Genomic DNA, 17,208 nt, shown 5'->3' with positions numbered 1-17,208 from the left:
AGCAGTATCTGAGGTAGTCCCTTGGTATGCACCTGTTGCTAATTATTTAGTTAGCCGCACATTTCCTCCACATTTTTCTAAACATCAAAGAGACAAGCTGAAAAACGAGTCTAAATATTATATATGGGATGATCCATATTTATGGAGATGTGGCGCTGACCAGATAATTAGACGTTGCGTACCTCAATCAGAATTCCAGTCCATTTTAGAGGCCTGTCACTCATCTGAGAGTGGAGGACACTTTGGCCCTCAAAGAACAGCTAGAAAGATCTTAGACTGTGGATTCTGGTGGCCTACTCTTTTTAGAGATGCTGCTGAGTTTTGTAAATCTTGTCACCCATGCCAGAAATTTGGTAACATATCCAAGAGGGATGAGATGCCTCAACAATATATGCTTTTCTGTGAAATTTTTTATGTATGGGGCATTGACTTCATGGGTCCATTTCCAAATTCTAGTGGATATTTTTATATATTGTTAGCTGTGGATTATGTTTCCAAATGGGTGGAAGTAATTCCTACCCGCACTGATGATGCTAACACTGTTGTCTCCTTTGTGAGAAACCATATTATATGCTGCTTTGGATCACCACGAGCGATCGTGAGCGATCAAGGCACCCATTTTTATAACAGGAGACTAACAGGATTGACGAAGAAGCATGGGATAATCCATAAAGTTGCAACAGCTTACCATCCCCAAACTAATGGGCAAGCCGAGGTGTCAAACAGAGAAATTAAGCGTATCTTGCAGAAGATAGTAAAGCCTCATAGAAAAGACTGGAGCACCAGACTACAAGCTGTACTGTGGGCATATAGAACAGCTTACAAGACACCCATTGGGATGAGTCCCTTCCGCTTGGTTTATGGAAAAGCTTGCCATCTCCCAGTTGAAATAGAACACAGAGCCTTCTGGGCAGTTAAGGAGTGCAACATGGGAATTGAGAATGCTGGAGCTGAAAGAAAGTTGCAACTGCAGGAACTGGAGAACCTTCGCCTGGAAGCTTATGAGAACTCCAGAATATACAAGGAAAAGATGAAAGCTGTGCATGATCAAAACATCAAGAAGAGAGAGTTCCAACCTGGAGATTTTGTTCTCCTTTACAAATCTCGACTGAGGCTCATGCCCGGTAAGTTGAGATCAAAATGGGAAGGTCCATACAGAATAGAGAAGGCTGAACCGTACGGAATAAGTTAACTGAGTAAGTCACAATTGATATAGTCTCTAAACCGACAAAAATCCCTTCGTACAAACGTTTTGGGTGTCACAAGTAACAAACCCCTTAAAAATTGTTAATCGAGTATTCAAACCTCGGGTCGTCTTCTCAAGGAACTGCGAGGAAGTATGTTCTTATTATTGGCTATAAAGGTTGTAATCGGGGTTAGAAGATGAGAAGCAAGTAATTTAAATGACGAGTGAATTAAATGGCAATTAAAAATAAACAATAACTGTAAAGCAACTTTTAGTAAGGTAGAGAAATTAGAGATCTAACTTAGTTATCTCTCTCAACAATAATGAAAGTTGAATCTAAACTCCACTTGGTCAACCTTTACCAGAGTAAAGGAAAGTCAAGAGACTAATTAAGTTGACCTTTGAATCCTAATTATTTCCTAAGAAAAGGTTGGGATTATTTAAGTTCAACTCAATTAGCAAGATAACGATTATCAATTGTGTTGAGTTTAATAACTGTTGAGTTACCAAATCCTTAACCAGAACCAAAAGGGAAAAAGTAAATTGTTGAAATAATAAAAGTGTCCTTAGATGGGAGGCAATGGCAACTTAAATCAAAGAGAACAATCATAAACTGAAAATACCTCAAATTATCATTAATTCAAATAGAAATCTGTAACATGGAATAAATCATAAATTATAATAATCAATTCAAATGTTGGAGTAAATAAATAAAAGTAAAATTGAAAAAAAAGAACATTAAACCTGGGATCCAGAGTTACTCTTAAAACAAGAAGAAATCCTAAATCCTAAAAGAGAGAGAGAAGATCTCCCTCTTAACTAAATCTAAATCATTGAAAGGTGAAAATATGCGAGCTCTCTCTGAATGGATGAATTCCCTCACTTTATAACCTCTGGTCTATGCCTTCTGGACTTGGATCTGGGCCAAAAAGGGCCTCCTCGTTATGAGCGTTTTCTACAATTTCTGGTGCGTGGCCTCTGTCACGCGTCCGCGTGGGTCACGCGGTCGCGTCATTTGGAGCTTTTCCTTGCCACGCGGTCGCGTCAGTCATGCGACCGCGTCATGTGCATTCTGCTTAAGGCACACGGCTGCATGCTGCTCATTTTGGGCGTTCAGCGCCAGAACCATGCTCTGTTCTGGCGTTGAACGCCAGCCAGATGCTTCTTACTGGCGTTTAAACGCCAGTAAGGTCTTCCTCCAGGGTGTGATTTTTTTCTGCTGTTTTTGATTCTGTTTTTAATTTTTCTATTTTTTTCGTGACTCCACATGATCATGAACCTAAGAAAATATGAAAAACCATGAAAATAAAAATTAGATAAAAATTGGGTTGCCTCCCAACAAGTGCTTCTTTAATGTCAATAGCTTGACAGTGGGCTCTCATGGAGCCTCACAGATGTTCAGAGCATTGTTGAGACTCCTCAACACCAAACTTAGAGTTTGGATATGGGAGTTCAACACCAAACTTAGAGTTTGACCGTGGGGGCTCTGGTTGACTCTGCAGTGGGAGAAGCTTACTGTGCCTCTTTTCCATGTTTACAGAAGGATAACCTTGAGTCGTAAACACAAGGGAGTCCTCATTCAATTGAAGGACTAATTCACCTCTGTCAACATCAATCACAGCTCTTGCTGTGGCTAGGAAGGGTCTTCCAAGGATGATAGATTCATCCTCTTCCTTCCCAGTATCTAGGACTATGAAATTAGTAGGGATGTAAAGGCCTTCAACCTTTACTAACACGTCCTCTACTTGTCCATAAGCCTATTTTCTTGAATTGTCTGCCATCACTAATGAGATTTTAGCAGCTTGCACCCCATAGATTCCCAGTTTCTCTATTACAGAGAGGGGCATGAGGTTTATCCCTGACCCAAGGTCACATAGAGCCTTCTCAAAGGTCATGGTGCCTATGGTACAAGGTATTAAGAACTTTCCAGGATCCTGTTTCTTCTGAGGTAATGTCAGTTGATCCAGATCACTCAGTTCATTAGTGAACAAGGGAGGTTCATCTTCCCAAGTCTCAATACCAAATAATTTGGCATTCAGCTTCATGATTGCACCAAGGAACTTGGCAACTTGCTCTTCAGTAACATCTTCATTCTCTTCAGAAGAAGAATACTCTTCAGAGCTCATGAATGGTGTAAGGAGGTTCAATGGAATCTCTATGGTCTCTAAATGAGTCTCAGATTCCTTTGGTTCCTCAGAGGGAAACTCCTCATTGATCACTGGACGTCCCAAGAGGTCTTCCTCACTGGGATTCACGTCCTCAACCTCCCTTACAGGTTCGGCCATGGTAATTAATTCAATGGCCTTGCACTCTCCTTTTGGATTTTCTTCTGTATTGCTTGGGAGAGTACTAGGAGGGATTTCAGTGATCCTTTTACTCAGCTGGCCCACTTGCGCTTCCAAATTTCTAATGGAAGACCTTGTTTTATTCATGAAACTCACAGTGGCCTTAGATAGATCAGAGACTAAATTTGCTAAGCTAGATGGATTCTGCTCAGAATTCTCTGTCTGTTACTGAGTGGATGATGGGAAAGGCTTGCTATTGCTAAACCTGTTTCTTCCACCATTATTAAAGCCTTGTTGAGGCTTTTGATCCTTCCATGAGAGATTTGGGTGATTTCTCCATGAGGGATTATAGGTGTTTCCATATGGTTCACCCATGTAATTCACCTCTGTTATTGCAGGGTTCTCAGGATCATAAGCTTCTTCTTCAGAAGGCGCCTCTTGAGTACTGTTGGATGCAGCTTGTATTCCATTCAGACTCTGAGAAATCATATTGACTTGCTGAGTCAATATTTTATTCTGAGCTAATATGGCATTCAGAGTATCGATTTCAAGAACTCCCTTCTTCTGAGGCGTCCCATTACTCACAGGATTCCTCTCAGAAGTGTACATGAACTGGTTGTTAGCAACCATGTCAATGAGTTCTTGAGCTTCTGCAGGTGTTTTCTTTAGGTGAATGGATCCACCTACAGAAGTATCCAATGACATCTTAGCTAATTCAGACAGACCATCATAGAATATATCCAGGATGGTCTATTCTGAAAGCATGTCAGAAGGACACTTTTTGGTCAGTTGCTTGTATCTCTCCCAAGCTTCATAGAGGGATTCACCTTCTTTCTGTCTGAAGGTTTGAACATCCACTCTAAGCTTGCTCAACTTTTGAGGAGAAAAGAACTTGGCTAAGAAAGCCGTGACCAGCTTATCCCAAGAGTTCAGGCTATCTTTGGGTTGAGAGTCCAACCACACTCTAGCTCTGTCTCTTACAGCAAAAGGGAAAAGCATGAGCCTGTAGACTTCAGGATCTACTCCATTAGTCTTGACAGTATCACAGATCTGCGAGAATTCAGTTAAGAACTAAAAGGGATCTTCAGATGGAAGTCCATGAAATTTGCAGTTTTGCTGCATCAGAGAAACTAATTGAGGTTTTAGCTCAAAATTGTTTGCTCCAATGGCAGGAATGGAGATGCTTCTTCCATATAAATTGGAATTAGGTGCAGTAAAGTCACCAAGCATCCTCCTTGCATTATTATTATTTTCGGCTGCCATCTCTTCTTCTTGTTCGAAAATTTCTGAAAGGTGCTTGCTGGATTGTTGTAATTTAGCTTCTCTTAGTTTCCTCTTCAGAGTCCTTTCAGGTTCTGGATCTGCTTCAACAAGAATATTCTTGTCTTTGCTCCTGCTCATATGAAAAAGAGGGACAGAAAAATAATAATAATAGGGATCCTTTTTACCCAAGTATAGAGGTTCCCTTATGTGAGTAGAAGAAAAGAAGAAGAGAAAATCTGAACTCAGAGAGTGACAGAGGATTTTCGAAAATAATTTTTGAAAAAGAGTTAGTGATTTTCGAAAATAGTTTTTGAAAAAGGTTAGTAATTTTCGAAAATTAAAATCAAATATTAAAATAATTAGTTAATTAAAAAGAAATTTTGAAAAAGAGGGAGATATTTTCAAAAATTAGAGAGAGAGAGTTAGTTAGGTAGTTTTGAAAAAGATAAGAAACAAACAAAAAGTTAGTTAGTTAGTTGAAACAAATTTGAAAATCAATTTTGAAAAGATAAGAAGATAAGATGTTAGAAAAGATATTTTGAAATCAAATTTTTGAAAAAGATGTGATTTTGAAAAAGATAAGATGAAAAGATATGATTGACATTATATGATAGAAATTAGTTTTGAAAAAGATTTGATTTTTAAAATCACAATTAATGACTTGATTCACAAGAAATCACAAGATATGATTCTAGAACTTAAAGTTTGAATCTTTCTTAACAAGCAAGTAACAAACTTGAAATTTTTGAATCAAAACATTAATTGGTGATGTTATTTTCTAAAATTAGGAGATAAAGATAAGAAAAAGATTTTTGAAAAATATTTTTATAATTTTCGAAAATAATTAAGAAAAATGGAAAAGATTTGATTTTTGAAAAAGATTTTGAAAAAGATAAGATTTTTAAATTAAAAATTTGATTTGACTCATAAAAACAACTAGATTTTAAAAATTTTTGAAAAAGTCAATCCAAATTTTCAAATTTTATGAGAGAAAAAGGGGAAGATATTTTTTTTTATTTTTGAATTTTTAATGATGAGAGAGAAAAACATGAAAAATGATGCAATGCATGAAAGTTATGGATCAAAACAATGAATGCATGCAAGAATGCTATGAATGTCAAGATGAACACCAAGAACACTTTGAAGATCAAGATGAACACCAAGAACTTATTTTTGAAAAAATTTTGATGCAAAAAAAACATGCAAGACACCAAACTTAGAAATCTTTCATGTTTAGACTCTATGGATGCAAAAATGCACATGTAAAACAAGAAAAGATGCAAAACAAGAAAACATCAAGATCAAATAAGAAGACTTACCAAGAACAACTTGAAGATCATGAAGAACACTATGAATGCATGAATTTTTCGAAAAATGCAAGATGAATATGCAATTGACACCAAACTTAAAATTGACTCAAGACTCAAACAAGAAACATGAAATATTTTTTTATTTTTATGATTTTCTAATTTTTTTGGTATTTTTCAAAAATTAATTTGAAAAAGAAAAATAAGGATTCCAAAATTTTTAATATGAATTCCAGGAATCTTGCAATCTTAGTCTAAAGCTCCAATCTGAGGGTCAGACATGGCTTAATAGCCAGTCAAGCTTTAGTATGTAACTCAGACATGACACGGCTGACATTCCAATTAACTTGCTTCCATGCTGATGGTTGGAAGCCTCAGTCCAAAAGAATTTAGACATGGCTTCACATGCTTCATGAAACACTAAAATTCATTCTTAAAAATTCTGAAATAATTTTCGAAAACAAAGGAAAATTTTTGAAAGATTTTTGAAAATAAAAATTTTTTTTTGAAAATAAAACAAAAAGAAAATTACCTAATCTGAGCAACGAGATGAACCGTCAGTTGTCCAAACTCGAACAATCCCCAGCAACGGCGCCAAAAACTTGGTGCACAAAATTGTGATCTCAGGTAACGGCGCCAAAAACTCTGTACGCGCGTCTTAATAAATTGTTTTTCATTCACAACTTCGATACAACTAACCAGCAAGTGCACTGGGTCGTCCAAGTAATAAACCTTACGTGAGTAAGGGTCGATCCCACGGAGATTGTCGGTATGAAGCAAGCTATGGTCACCTTGTAAATCTCAGTCAGGCGGATATAAAACAGTTATGGAGTTTTCAAAAATAATTAATAAAATAAGGATAGAAATACTTATGTAAATCATTGGTGAGAATTTCAGATAAATCATTGCTTTCGTTCCTCTGAACCTCTGCTTTCCTGCTGTCTTCATCCAATCAGTCTTACTCCTTTCTATGGCTGGCTTTATGTAAGGACATCACCATTGGCAATGGCTACTTTTGATCCTCTCTGGAAAATGGTCCGATGCGCTGTCACTGCATGGCTAATCGTCTGGAGGCATCACCGTTGTCAATGGCTGCATCCCATCCTCTTGTGAAAATGGTCCAAATGCTCTGTCACAGCATGGCTAATCATCTGAGGTTCTCGATCATACTAGAATAGGATTCACCCTCCTTTTGCGTCTGTCACAACGCCCAGCACTCGCGAGTTTGAAGTTCGTCACAGTCATTCAATCCCAGAATCCTACTCGGAATACCACAGACAAGGTTTAGACTTTCCGGATTCTCATGAATGCCGCCATTAATCTAGCTTATACCACAAAGATTCTGATTAAGAGATCCAAGAGATAATCATTCAATCGAAGGTAGAACGGAAGTGGTTGTCAAGCACGCGTTCATAGGGAATGATGATAATTGTCACGTTCATCACATTCATGTTGAAGTGCGAATGAATATCTTAGAAGCAAAATAAGTTGAGTTGAATAGAAAAACAGTAGTACTTTGCATTAATTCATGAGGAACAGCAGAGCTCCACATCTTAATCTATGGAGTATAGAAACTCTACCATTAAAAATACATAAGTGAAAGGTTCAGGCATGGTTGAATGGCCAGCCCCTATGATCTAAGAACTAGACGTCCCCAGATGTCTAATACAATAGTAAAAAGGTCTATTTATAATAAACTAGCTACTAGGGTTTACAGAAGTAAGTAATTGATGCATAAATCCACTTTCAGGGCCCACTTGGTATGTGCTTGGGCTGAGCTTGAATGTTACACGTGCAGAGGCTCTTTCTGGAGTTGAACGCCATGTTGTAACGTATTTCTGGCGTTTAACTCCAGATAGCAGCGTAGAACTGGCATTCAACGCCCTTTTACGTCGTCTAAACTCGGCCAAAGTATGGACTATTATATATTGCTGGAAAGCCCTGGATGTCTAATTTCCAACGCAATTGAAAGCGCGCCATTTTGAATTCTGTAGCTCTAGAAAATCCACTTTGAGTGCAGGGAGGTCAGAATCCAACAGCATCAGCAGTCCTTCTTCAACCTCTGAATCTGATTTTTGCTCAAGTCCCTCAATTTCAGCCAGAAAATACCTGAAATCACAAAAAAACACACAAACTCATAGTAAAGTCTAGAAATGTGAATTTATCATAAAAACTAATGAAAACATCCCTAAAAGTAACTAGATTCTACTAAAAACATACTAAAAACAATGCCAAAAAGCGTATAAATTATCCGCTCATCAAGTACTCACCCCAGCCATACAGATACAATTACGTGCCATATGATTGAGGTGATTCTGAATTGCCATGTCGTCCATGGCTATCTGGCTGATGGGCAGGATATTCCTTTCACTCCAGAAAAATCCGTCAAAGTCCTTATCGTTGATACTTGGCTCCTGATAAACCATTATTTTATGATTTATATTGTGTTTAATTGAGTGGTTTTATCAAGCCTTTACCTACTTATTCATATGATTTGCATGATATTACAATTCCTTCCAGATTTTGTTCTAAGATTGAAAACTTGCTTCTTAAAGACCTTTTAATTATGCATTTTAACTCTCCTTTATACCATTCGATGTCGTGATCTGTGTGTTAAGTGTTTCAGGCCTCATAGGGTAGGAATGGCTTAGAGAATAGAGAGGAAGCTTACAAAAATGGAAGGAAAACAAGAAACTAAAGAGATGACCAGCAAACACTGACGCGAGCACATGGCTCACGCGAGCGCGCGAAATGAAGAAATCGCAGCGACGCGAACGCGTGCCTGACGCAAACGTGTGGATTGAAGTCTGCACGCCTGACGCGAACGCATGAACGACGCAAACGCGTGACAAGGAAAATTGCTAAATGACGCGAACGCGTGGACGACGCGTACGTGTGACCTGCGCGATTTGCAGAAATAACAGAATACGCTGGGGGCGATTTTGGGCCGCATTTTGACCCAGTTTTTGGCCCAGAAACACAGACTAAACCTAGGGAACATGCTGAGACTCATTACGCATCCATACACATTCAGATTCATCACATTAGGATTACCTCAATTTTAGATCTGAATTGAGATTAGTGTTACATTGATAGTTTATGCTTTTGCTTTGGATTGTGGATGTTGAAGAGCCATTACCTCCGTGAAGATGCTACTTTAGTTTGTTTCCTTATTCCTTTACTCCTTTCAGCTGATCATTGACTCTATTCAAATAAGTATGTTACATTTTGAGTTTATTAATATATAGAGTTACTTTTATTTTTAATTAATTTTAAGTCTCTATTTTATTTTGTTTAATTATGTCTTCTTATATTTTTATGAGTATTAATTCCATGTCAATGGAGTAGATTTTCTACTTGACATAGGGGTTGATTAAGAGGAGACACTTGAGTTGGAATGCTCAAGTACCTATTTAAATTGGACGTTGTTGGCTAATTCTGTACCTACTAACGCTAGACCTTCCCAAGGGAGAGGACTAGGATTTGCGGGTAAGAGTTAGCTCAATCACTTAACTTTCCTTTATTTAGTAAGGGTTAACTAAGTGAAAACAACAACCTCTTTACACTACACTTGAGAAGATTCCAACAAGGATAGAACTTCCAATTAATCATTCCCCCAGTCAAGGCCTTTTTAATTAGAATATCAATAATTATTCTTAGTTTATTTTTATTGCTCTGATTTATAATTAATCAATTGCTCATTATTATTCAACTTTCAAAACCCTCAGAAAAATTCTAGTTAATAAAATAGCACTCTTTCCTGCAACTCATTGGGAGACGACCTGGGACTCATACTCCCAGTATTTTCATTTCTAAAATTTGTGACAACCCTTTTTAAATTGGTGAGGCGGATCTTAACTGGTTAAGAGCTATACGTGCAACGCTATTCTCTTATTTAAAATCTCTTAATTGGTTAACTTCTGCCGGTCCACCAGCTCCCCAGAGGTTTTCTGTTTCTTTGGGGAAGGCCCTTGAGGCGATCGGGTACCCGAGCTCTCCAAAGTTGGGTCGGAATGGATTAGGCGAACAGTTAGAGTCGTGATAACCTTCTTCTAGGCAGCAGCACCAGAATCCAATTTTTAAGGAGAAGATTGGGAAGATGTCCCTTCAATACCTTTGTCCTGAAGACTCTGAGCCACCACAGTCTTACGAGCCTAACGCAAATACTCCATAGAAGAAGTCTTGGAAGTCATACTCTCTGAACAAAGAATACAAAGGCACATTAACATGGTAAAAATGTATAACAAGAGATAACATAAAAAGCTAGAGGTCGAAAAAACTACCTAACTCGGACCGGAACTGACCGAGGTCTCCTAAGTACCTCTTTATGTCCAAGTGAGGAGCTCGGCCCCAGCACTCTTACAACATATCCACAAAGGCTTTTTTGACCTCATCTAGACTATCCATGGTACATTTGGTTACTACAGGATGTTCTTGTCAGAAAAGAAGAAAGGAAGGTTCGTCATTCTCGTCCAAAAATAAAGGTGGGACACCCTCTACTGCCCGGATTTTAAAGAAGTAATTTTTAAAATCATGAAAAGATTCGTCAAAAATGGAAAATACTTTTTTACCCTAGACGGCACGGAAGGAGAGCCAAGAAGCCTTCCCTTTCAGCGTCCCAGGTTTGGTCAAAACAAACAAGTAAAGGAAAAGGTTGGTAGAAGGTCGGACATCAAGTTCCCGACATAGAAGCTAAAAATTTTTCAGAAAGGCCCAAACATTCGGGTGAAGCTAAGAAGGGGCTATATTACAAGACCTGAGAATGTCTGTCTCAAAATCAGTGAAAGGAAGAGATATGCCAAGCCTAGTGAAAAAACAGTCATAGGCATAGAAAAATGGACGCTCCGACTTGTCTAAAGGAGAAAATGAATCCTCTCCTCGGGATCGGGTACCACTAATTCATAATTTCTCTCATCTTGTCTACTCTCACATATTTTATGGTGTCTACAAAAGGCATTGTAGTATTCCTTATCAACTACCAGGACACAGGAAAGTATGAAATGGTGTCCCCTCTATATTATCAGTAATGACATCACTAAATAGTAGCAACACCATTGGAGGCAATACAAACGCAATAAAGCTACAATGTAAAAAAATACTACGAGTTTTGGAAATTTCAGAATCACCGATAGAATCACCAACAGTAACCCCAATCGACAAAAAGAAGTTTTCAAACAAAGCAAATAACAATAAAAAATCTCCTTCAAATCCAAATATCAACAACAATCTACCAGCGGCATTACTATTCATAGACCATTCAAGCTAGATTGCAAGAAAGGCAAAAAACACAAAACTAATGAAGCAGACAGAATGCAAGACTGTCGGAAGGAAAATAAAATACCAACCTTGGCAAAGATCAAGAAAGGAAGGGGCATGTCAAAGCAGCAAAACACAGACGATCCTCTTTGTCAAAAGAGACCTCTCAAGCAAAGCCAAAATAAGAAAAATCTTGGGTAAAAGGAGCCACGAAGCAAACAATGAAGGGAGAAAATTTTACAATAACAGAAGGTTCTTTGTGGAGGAGAAGGTGATGGAAAGCTTTTTTCAGAAATAGAGAAAGGGACTCCTCTTTAAAACGTGCACACAATTCCAGGAAACGGACGTGCCAACTTAGCCTCTCATTTAAAGGAGACAACGTTCAAATTTTCAAACACATCGAGCACCTGATCTCTAGGAAGGCGGGGGCACCTGACGTCCAAGCATATGTCACAAAAATGGTTGAGCCTGACTTAAAAAAAGATCAGGACTCAAGCAGGGGCATTGTTCAAACTCTGGCCCAATAAGTAAAGCCAGACCCAATAAAAACAAAAGGCCCACCAAAGAAGGTGGCTTTCACGACACGCCCGACCTCTTCAAAGAGGTTGGGCATCGACAATGAAGCTTAGCTACATGCCCAAGCAGGTAACTGCCTCTACAAATCTCTCCTACTATTTCTATCTTCCCTAAAAGATAGGTCCCAATAAACTCCCAAGATAAAGGGAACGATTACCCATCAGAAAATATGGAACTACTCCAACATAGGTGATTATTGACTCTATCATAAATACACTGATACCCTTCAGGTATAATTTACGTTCTAATCTACTGAAAACCTGCCTAAAGCCCTTGCTAACTTAAGCATCAGAGTCTTTTGCAGGTACCACCCACAACTCCTCACGAGAAACTCGGACAGATGACACCTCGGCATCAACAAGTCAGACGATGTCATACAAAGGGATCTGGACCTCACATTCGGACCCAAATCAACATTTCAGGTAACCCCCAGAACAGACATGTTATTATAAGTTTTCCAATAGACTCTTAGTAAAGCTCTCTCCTAAAAATATATTTTTTTTGTCATAAATAAATTTGGTTACTAGTAGCACAATAGCTCAAAATATTTTGTACAAAATATGCTTGGTCTAACAAAACCCTTGGTTAAAGGAATCCAATCCAGGCCCAATACTAAAGGGCCTAATTTGAATAAAGTCCTCCATTCTGACCCAAAAAAGAAGAATAAAATCCCCCATAAGCTAATTGTAATAGGTTAGGTCCACCATTATGGTACAAAATAAGACTCGGGGCATAAGTATAGTTTTTACGACGAAAACTACATTTTATTCCTATTTGATTTGTCAACAAGAAAACTTTTAAGATCCAGGATTTTTTTAAATAAATATTTTAAATATTTTATTTATGATTATAGATAATTTGGATATAATTTATCATTTTATATTCTATTACTTATCTCGTTTATAATGTAAACAATTTAATTATGGGTATATCTCGTTTACACTGTAAACGAGATAAGACACAAATTTTTAACACATAAAACGGGTGCACCCATGATACGTGGGAGTTTATGTGATCAATATATCTCGTTTAAAGAAAATTTGAGTACGGTGTAAACGAAATATACCATGATTGAATCGTTTACACTGTAAGCGAGATATAGTACGATAAATTAAAATTAACTCTAAAAAGAGCTACAAGTATTAGCATTTCTCATACACATACTGCTCCTTCTTCTCCATTCTATGAATAAGTTTAGTAAAAATGTCTTGTAGTGAATATATCTTTATGAGTATATATCCTAATTGTCACATAAAAAATAGTGATGATGGGGTTGTATTTGAGTGTGATAATTTTATCCGTTGCACTCGTCGTTTAAGTTATCTGTCTGAGTTAAAGAGCCTTATCTTGATGAGCATGGGTGCTAATGGGACAAAGGAGATTGGAAGAGTTGGGTATAGGTTGTTAGCATCGACGGAAATAGAGTATTTCATTTTTGTGTCTTTTGATTCGATGGTCATGCCCAATGTTTGGTGTCCATGGGAGAATCATAGCCCAATAAGCTCCAAGTTCTCCTTCTCATTAAGTTTCTTGCACTATCCCTCTATGCTTGGAACTATGCTTATAATGAAGAGATTCTTTTTATTGAGAAATTCTAGACCGGTATAAATTCTACCCATCAAGTTTTTGGCGTCGTTGTCGGAGAATTGCAATGTGTGCTTGTTATTGGTTATTGTTCATATGTGAATATTGTGAATAGTTTGATTTTTGCTTATTTGCTAGTTTTGGTTTAGGAGTTTATTTTCTTTATCTTTGATTAGCTTTTTTTTTATTTTTTCTTTTCACTATGAATTCTCACCATTTTGGCTATGAATTTGGTTCAAACTATGTTGCATGAAATGAAAGCTTTAATAGAGGTTTGCATCAAGGATTTGGTAATCAAAGGTGGGAGGAGCCTCAATCATATAGACAACCTTCTTGGCAACAACCTCCTCAGGTTTTTTATGGGTACACTCCAACTCCTAATGCATAACAATCTAATGGATGTGGTGGACCCCTTATGGTTGTCAGCCACAACCACCATATGCATATGAACCCCCTCCTCAACATTGTTGGCAACCTTACTCACAAGCCTCATTCCACCATTCACGTCGATATGATCCTAACCTATATCCACCATACCAACAACCATATGAACCATACCTAGAGCCACTACCATTCCAACATCAATACTCCTAAGAACCATCACTTTCACACACACCACCTCAAGACTCTCACCAATATGAACCACCTTCCAACTATGACACCTTTTCTCCAAACAATGAACCCTCAATGAACCCTCTCTTCCACCATTGCCTTCATTGGACAAATTTTTCAACCCCTAATGCAAGAACAACAAGAACTTCTAGCTTATTGTCAAAAGCAAGTAGAAGAACAAAAGATGCTAGGAAAATTCTGGCTAGTTTGGCCTAAGCGATGAACCACATGGTATCATTATGCTCAAATATCCAAGACACTCCCATTGTTGAATGTGGAGGATTAACTGAGAAGCTTAATGAGAAGGAGAACTTGGAGCTTCAAGGAAAAGATAATAAGTTGAAGCAAGAATTACAACAAGAGGAGGAAGTTAAGATGATTGAACCAAAAGAAGTGGTTGAAGATTTAGAAGATGTTGAATGCAGAGAAGAATCTAAAGTTGTAGAGCCTTGTTCCATAGAGTTTAAAAGTGATGTTGAGGAGGATAGTGCACAACTTCCAAAGCATATTGTGAGTGAAGAATTGAAAGAAATGGTACAAGCAACAAGTCCTCCTATTGATGATGATTCCGCATCAACATATGATCTTTTTGAGCTTGATGAATCCTTCCCTATTGAACTTGAATTTGATATTGAAGTAGATTTTACTCAACCTCCAAGATATGACTTAAGTGATGGGGAAGAGTTAGAAGAAGTTGGTGAGGAAGAATGTGGACTTGAGGGTGCTTGGCAAGAGATAGAGCTTGAAGCATCTTGTCATGTGGTGGAAGCCCTTCAAAGAGGATGGACGGCAATAGAAATTTCCTTGTCAAGACCGTTGGAAGCATCTCTCCCTAGGTCACCATCATCCATTACATCACTTAAGTGGGTAAAATTCTTGTCCTTAAATTTTATTATCCCACTTGAGTACGGTTTGCTTGAGATGGATAGTCAACTTAGGACTCTTTGTGGCTTTAAGAGCAAAAGGGAGATGGTTAGTGGTTAGAAGCACCATTCTAGGTTCATCATAGTTAAATCATCAAAGTTTAAATTCAATGGTTGGAGGATTTCTAGATTGAATGGGTCTAGGAAGATGTTTGGGTGCTTATATGAGAATTCTGAAGTGAGCATACCACCCAGATGAAATCATAAGAATCAACTTGAAGACGGGTGTAAAAACAAGGTATGGGAGCTCTTAACTTGTGTGGAATTTCATCAAAGTTTGGTACATTTTGTTGGAAATTTTGACAATCAATAGAAGTCCAAGCATTGGTAGAAGTTCAAGGATGAATTTAAGCACAAGCCTCCTTAATTAGAGCTCACTAAATGTCCAACTTAAAGACTTAAAATAAAAGTGCTAAGTGGGAGATACCCCACCATGGTAAACTCTTTCCATTCTCTTGTACATATAGTTGATGAATGAATTGAGTTGCCATTATTAGGTACTTTCTTGCTTTGATATCACTCTTGTGTATATTGCCCTTAGATGTTAGTTTGTTTGAATAGATTTGTTCTTTAAGTTGTAAGTTACTTGTTTTGAATTACGTCTTTGTTTTAAATTGCATTTTTTGTTTGAATTGCTTAGTTGCATGTTTGAATAGTTTTTAGAAGTTAGGAATTTTGTTAATTTTGAAATTTGGTTAGTTTTGAAGATGTACATAGTGTGTGGAAAATCTTATGTATCTTTGAGTTAAAAAAAAGAGAGAAGTCCCCGCACGCGTACGTGTGACACCCCAGAATCTGACCGTGCCAGGATTGTGCATGGACTGTGCCATCGCACGGTCAAAATAGAGAGTTGTGCACGTAGCGTGCGGGAACTGTGCGTCTAGCACAATCTCTTCCCACTTGTATGCGTCACCCCCTATTTTTCCTATCACGCGTACGCCTGCCAGACGCGTACGCGTCGCATCCTTTTCTCCCCTGTTACGCTTACACGTGACCCACACGTACGCGTGACCCCCCTCTGTCTCACGTACTCTTCTTTTCTTCTCTTCTCTCCATTTTTTTTCTTCTTTTCTCTTTTCTTCTCTTCTTTCCCACCTTCAACCATCATCCATCACTACAATTCACTATCCACCATTATTTTCTTTAGTTAGTTAGTTAGTTGATTAGTTAGTTAGTTGGTTAGTTAGTTTAATTTTCTATTTTGGTGATAAGTGTTGGATTATTGATTTGATTTGCTATTTTTGTTGAGATATAACTGCTGATTACTAGCATGATGCTATTTTAGCATCATTGTTGTTAATATTTATTGTTGGATTTCTTTGTTGAGGTTATACCTTGTTGCTTGGTATTGAATTTTGCTTCTTTGATATTTTTACATACCAAGTACTTGTTAATTGCCTTCAAAGCAATTTTAATCTTTTGAATTGCATTTTTAGCCATCATGTGATTTTAATTCTTTCACCATGACTAGGCAATTTCTTGATGTTGGATGATGTGCATTTATCTCAATGCATTGTGTTGCTTGATCATATGCATCCATATGTTATGCTTATGCCTTAATGACATGTTAATCCTTAATTGTCTAACTATGTGCTCTACACATACTTCAAACTATTCATTTTGGCATAATGCTTCATTTATGAAATTGGATTGTAAGCTCATCTAGTAACATCTTTTTGAAAATCTCAAGCTATATAGACCATGCTTGCTATGTGATTGATTTTAACTTCGATCTTTCTTTTCCTAAGTGCATAGCAACTATGTTTCCCACTTGGTGTCAATTAGGTGTTGCAAACAAACTTTAAGGTGTGTCAATGATTGATGTGCGAGTTTCATATCTCATTTGGTTCATTGAATTCTCTAGCACATCAACCGATGTCCATTTCATTATCCATTTCACAATCACTTGATTCTTGCTTGAGTGCTTTTATGCTCCTTTATTACTTGTTTGTTTGCCTTAACCTACAAGTTTTCTTTGAAGTATTTTAAGCACACTAAAATGAGTGAAGTACATACCTCTTTTGTGTAGTTGAGACATAGCTTTTAAATGCTAGTGTGTGAATTCTATCCCGCATGCAACTTAGAATTCACGCACTATTTTCATCAATGTCACAACTTTATTAACTCACTTTATTTTAGTGATATCACCTCATTCCAACAATCTATGCTTCCTTGCTTTTGTATTTACTCATCTTACTATCCTATTTTCTATCATT

The 17,208-nt window shown here is 37.5% G+C and overlaps 1 non-coding gene across 1 annotated transcript; it reads left to right on the top strand.

Moving 5' to 3' along the window:
- Positions 1–4,230: 4,230 nt before the first annotated feature.
- On the top strand, positions 4,231–4,338 carry LOC112767576 (small nucleolar RNA R71). The gene has a single exon (XR_003185017.1). It is a non-coding gene; the product is annotated as a small nucleolar RNA R71 (small nucleolar RNA).
- The last annotated feature ends 12,870 nt before the right edge of the window (positions 4,339–17,208 follow it).

The sequence above is a fragment of the Arachis hypogaea genome, chromosome 17 (assembly GCF_003086295.3).
Source record: "Arachis hypogaea cultivar Tifrunner chromosome 17, arahy.Tifrunner.gnm2.J5K5, whole genome shotgun sequence".
NCBI lineage: Eukaryota > Viridiplantae > Streptophyta > Magnoliopsida > Fabales > Fabaceae > Arachis > Arachis hypogaea.
This window is presented reverse-complemented; position numbering and strand designations above follow the sequence as displayed.